A 5,972-nucleotide genomic window follows, 5' to 3' on the forward strand; every position below is an offset into this window, starting at 1 on the left:
TATAAAATGGGTTTCTTTGTGACATTTTAATACACTCATATAAGTACTTTGATCATATTCACCATTACCCTCTCTTTTCTTCCTTTCCCAATTTTCTTCTTCTTCCTTTAAATTAAGGATCTTTAAATTTTACTTGATTTTTTTTTCAGACAGTCTTCCCCCATAGCCCTATCTGGCCTGGAACTTGCTATGTAGACCAGGCTGACCTCAATCTCACAGAGATTCACCTTCCTCTGCCTTACAAGTGCTGGGATTAAAGGCATCCAAACCATGTCTGGCTTGGTTTTGGATTTTTAGAAAGTAATTAATAAATTTATTTTTATTTTATGTGTATGAGTGTTTTGCCTGCATGTAAGTGTACCTGTGTCCTGCAATGCTCACAGAGGCCAGAAGAGGGTATTGGGTCCCCTGGAACTGGAGTTAAGGAAGGTTGTAAGCCACCATGTGGGTGCTGGGAACTGAACCTGGATCCCTTGTAAGAGCAGCCAGTGCATTTAACTGATGAGCATTCTCTCCAGCACCTGGTTTTGAATTTTTAAAAGAGAATTTCATGCAGCCTGGACTGGCCTGGAACTTGCTACGTAGTTGAGGCTAAGGCCGAACTCCTGATCCTCCTTCCTCCATCACACACACAAGTGCTCAGATTACAAGCATGTGTCACCACACCCAAATCTAATCTAGTTTTAAAATTTTTTATAGGGGCTGGAGAGATAGTTCAGTGGTTAAGAACACTGGCTGTTCTTGCAGAAGACCTGGGTTCGAATCCCAGCACTCACATGGCAGCTAACTGTAACTCCAGTTCCAGGGGATCTGACAGCCTCTTCTGTCCTCTGAGGGCATTGCACGACATGGGTGCACTTACATACATGCAGGCAATACACTCATACACATAAAATAATAAAATATTTAAATAAATTATTTTAGGGGCTGGAGAGATAGCTCAGCGGTTAAGAACACTGGCTGTTCTTGCAGAAGACCTGGGTTCGAATCCCAGCACTCACATGGCAGCTAACTGTAACTCCAGTTCCAGGGGATCTGACAGCCTCTTCTGTCCTCTGAGGGCATTGCACGACATGGGTGCACTTACATACATGCAGGCAATACACTCATACACATAAAATAATAAAATATTTAAATAAATTATTTTAGGGGCTGGAGAGATGGCTTAGTGGTTAACAGCACTGACTGCTCTTGCAGAGGACCCAGGTTTGATTCCCAGCACCCACAGGGTGGCTATGAACTGTCCTTAACTCCAGTTCCAGGGGACTCTGAAGCCCTTTTCTGACCTCAGCAGCATTGCACGACATGGCTGCACTCACACGCAGGCAATACTCATACACATAAAATAATAAAATATTTAAATAAATTATTTTAGGGGCTGGAGAGATGGCTGAGCGGTTAAGAACACTGGTTGTTCTTGCAGAAGACCCGGGTTCAAATCCCAGCACCCACATGGCAGCTAACTGTAACTCCAGTTCCAGGGGATCCCGGACAGCCTCTTCTGTCCTCTGCCGGCACTGCATGACATGGGTGTGCTTACCTACATGCAAGCATAGCACTCATACACATAAAAATAAAATAATAAATACAATATTAAAAAATTTTTATCTTATGTGTATGAATGTTTTGCCTGCATGTAGGTAAGTGAACCTGTGTCATAAAATGCCCTTGGAGACCATAAGATGGAGTTGGATCTCCTGGAACTCGAGTTACAGGCAGTTGTTAGCTGCCATGTGAGTGCTGGGAACTGAATCGCAGTCCTCTGCAAAAGCAGTCAGTACTCTTAACCCTGAGCCATCTCTCCAGTTTCAGAGCTTGTATTTTTAAAAAAAGTTTTATTTTTATTATTTTAGAATTTTGTGTATCTGTAGGTGTGTCTGTGTGGGTCTGTGCCTGGGAGTGCAGGTGCCTGTGGAAGCCAGAGGGATCAGATCCCAAGGAACTGGAATTACAAGTGGTTGCAAGCTGCTTGATATCGATGCTAGGAATTGAACTTGGGTACTCAGAGAGAGTAGCACATGCTCTTAGCCACTGAGCAACCTCTCCAGTCCCTCTCAATTTTGTATACTAGGGATCTTGAAGTATGAGTATATCCTATATTATCCAGGTGGGGCCAGTGCAGTCATAAGGGTCCTTAGTGTAGAAGAGGGCGGCTGAAGCAGAGGCCAGCTGCTGTGTAGTAAGGGTGTGATCACTGTTGCCGGCTTTGAGGATAAAGGAAGGGGTCACTAGCCCTCAGAAGCTGGAAAAGGGAATGGGTTCTGCCTTGGAGTCCTGAGACAACCTTAATGACACCATGACTAGCTCAGTGAGTTGCGTGACATTTTTGACTTACAGGATTTTTTTTTCTGTTTTGAAACAAGGTCTCGCTTTGTAGACCAAGTTGGCCACTTTACAAAGATCTACCTGCCTCTGCCTCCCCAGTGCGTGGATTAAGGTCACCATGCCCTGCTGGTCTACAAACTTTTAAGATAATTTATATTGTTTTAAGCCACAAAGCTTGTTATAGTTTGTTACAGTAGCAAATAGCTAATACACTGTACTGAGTAACAAAGACACGTTTGTTAAATCAGGTGGCCATTTATGCATGAGACTCTACCAAAGGTTTTAAATATTTTAGGCTATTTCCCTTTCTTCTTTTTAGGCAAAGTCTCCCCATAACCCCGGCTGGCTCGAAACTTGCTATGCAGACCAGATAACCACCTGCCTCTGCCTCCCACGTGCTGGGATTAAAGGCTTACACACATGCCACCAGCTTTTTTCCTCAGAGTCTCACATTGTAGCCCTGCTGGGCCTTGAGATCATGATAATCCTCCTGCCTCAGCCTCTCATGGATTTTTGAGACAGGGTTTCATTATGTGGTCCTGGGTGGCCTGGAGGCTCTTCCTGTCTTAGCCTCCTATGTGCTAGGACTATTGGTGTGTACCTCCCTGAGTGGTTTAAATGCTGTGGTTTTATAGTCTTTATGTGGTGCTGTCAGAAGTCCAGCTTGTTCTTTGTCAGGGCTGTTTTGAATGTTCTTGATGTTCTTTGATGAACAGAAATTCTACATTTTTAATGTCTTTAAAAAATTTTTTTATTTAGGGGCTAGAGCGATGGCTCAGTGGTTAAGAGCATCGGCTGCTTGCAGAGGACCTGGGTTTAATTCCCAGCACCCACAAAGCAGCTAACAACCATGTATAACTCCAGTTGCAGGGGATCTGACACCCTCTTCTGACCTCCACAGGCAAGGTATGACACAGGTCCACTTACATACATGCAAGCAATACATTCATACATGTAAAATTAAAATAATAAGTAACTGCCATGTGGGTGCTGGGGAACCAATCCAGTTCTGCAAAAGCAGCCAGTGCTCTTAACTGCTGAGCCATCTCTCCAGTCCCTTAATGTAGTTCTTTTTTTTTTAAGATTTATTTTATGGGCTGGGTGTGGTACATGCCTTTAATGCAAGCACTAGGGAGGGGAGGCAGAGGCAGGAGATCTGTGAACTTGAGGCCATTTTGATCTTTGTAGAGAGTTCCAGGAGAGCCAGGGCTACCCAGTGAGACACTGTCTCAAAAAATGTGTTTTTTTTTTAAAATTATGTGTATGTGATGCTGGAGAGATGGTTCAGTGGTTAAGAGCACTGGCTGCTGTTGCATAGGACCTGAGTCCAGTTCACCTACCTGGCAGCTAGCAACAATCCCACTCCTAGTCTCTGTGAGCATTGCATGTACATGGAACACTTACAGACATGCAGGCAAAACACTCATACACATCAAATAGAAATAAATAAAGAAATTATGTGTATATTTGTGGGTATGTACACCTGAGTGCTGGTGCCCTCAGAGGTCAGAAGCATCAGATTCCCCTGAAGCTAGAGTTATAGGCAATTGTGAGCCACTGGATGCTGGTTCTGGGACTCAAACTTTAGTCCTCTTTGCATGAGTAGCCAGCACTTTTAACAGCTGCGTCATCTCTCCAGTCCCTTTATTATAGTGTTTTATTTTTTCTCCCTTGGAGACAGGGTCTCATTATATAGCCCTGGCTGGCCTGGAATCTGAGATTTGCTGGCCTCTGCCTCCTGAATGTTGAGATTAAAGGTGTGTGCTACTGGGCCCAGACATATTTAAGGTAGTTTAAAAAATATATTTTATGTTTTATGTGTGAGTGTATTGCCTGCATGTGTGTAAGTGTACTCATGCTATGCAATGCCCAAGGAGGTCAGAAAAGAGCGTCAAATCCCCCTGGAACTGGAGTTATGAATGGTTGTTAGCTGCCAGGTAGGTGCTGGGAACCAAACCCAGATCCTCTGCAAGAAGCCAGTACTCTTAACTGCTGAGCCATCTCTCCAGCCCCCTTATTTTATCTATCTATCTATCTATCTAGATAGATAGATAGATAGATAGATAGATAGATAGATAGATAGATAGATAGATAGATAGATATATTGGTCTTTTTGAGACAGGGTCTCCCTGTAGCCCCAGGTGTCCTGGAACTCACTATGTAGACCAGGCTGACTTTGAACTCACAGAGATCCACCTGCCTCTGCCTCCCGAGTGCTGGGATTAAAGGTGTGTGCCACCATGCCCGGCTATATTTTATTTTGTGTGTATGAGTGTGTGCACTGCCTGCATGTAAGTGCACCTGTGTCGTGCAATGCCTGTAGAGCACAGAAGAGGCTGTCAGATCCCCTGGGACTGGAGTTACAGACAGTTGTTAGCTGGGATGCAAACCCAGGTCTTCTCCAAGAACAACCAGTGTTCTTAATCGCTGAGCCATCTCTCCAGCCCACATATATACCACACTTACACAATGCCCACAGAGGCCAGAAGAGGATGACAGATCCCTTGGAATTGGAGTTACTGATGGTTGTTAGCTGCCATCTGGAAATGAAACCCTATTCCTCTGCAAGAACAATCAGTGCTCTTAACTGCTGAGCCATCTCTCCAGCGCTGATATCATTTTCTCTTCTTTCCTTCCTTCTGTTGATTTGTTTTGCTTTTTGAGACAGGGTTCCCTGTAGCCCCAGCTAGCCTTGGAACTTGCTAGGTAGACCAAGCTAGCCTCCATCTCACAGAAATCTGCTTGTCTATGCCTCCCTATGCTGGGGTCTAGCCTGTTGATGTTTCTGGCAGTTTCATACTGTAGTCCAGGCTGGCCTCAAATCTCAATCCCTTCCCTCAGACATGTAGGCATGTGCTGGACACTCAGATTTTAATTTCCCAGCTCTTCATTTGATTATTTTAAATTTTTATGTGTACGAGTGTTTTGCCTACGTGTAAGAGCACTACCTGTCTGCAATGCCCAGAGGCCAGAAAAAGGCATTGAATCCTCTGGAACTGGAGTTACAGATGGATGTTAATCACCATTTAGGTGCTGGGAGCCAAATCTGGATCCTTTGCAAGTGCAGCCAGTGCTCTGAAATGCTGAGCCATCTCTCCAGCCCTTCATCTGATTCTTTTTTAGAAAAATATTTTTATGTGTATTAATGTATTGCCTGCATGTATGCACCTATGTCATGCAATGCCCTTGGAGATCAGAAGGCCTCAGATTCCCTGAAACTGGAACTATAGTGGTTGTTAGTGGCCATGTGGGTGCTGGGAACCCAACCCGGGTCCTCTGCAAGAGCAGTGAATACTCCTAACCACTGAGGCATCTCTCCAGCCTGCCTTCATTTGAGATCCCTCTTTATTCAGTTCTTCAATTGAGTATCTTAAAACACTGCTTTAAAGCTTTTATCTGTCAAATCTAGCAACTAGGCTCAGGACTGGCTTTTAAAGTTTTATTTTAGGGCTAATGAGATGTTCAGTAGCTAAAGAAACTTGTAGCTAAGCCTGGTGACCTGAGTTTGATCCCTGAGTAGAAAGAGGGACTCAGGCAAGTTGTCCTCTGACCTCCCCACACACCCTGCATGAACACCCCTAGCACAAATAAATAAAATATAATAAAAATTTATATTTTAATTAATTTACTTACTTTTTTTTTTTTTT

This window comes from Nannospalax galili, unplaced genomic scaffold, assembly GCF_000622305.1.
Source record: "Nannospalax galili isolate Female #2095 unplaced genomic scaffold, S.galili_v1.0 scaffold101, whole genome shotgun sequence".
In the NCBI taxonomy this organism is placed as follows: Eukaryota; Metazoa; Chordata; class Mammalia; order Rodentia; family Spalacidae; genus Nannospalax; species Nannospalax galili.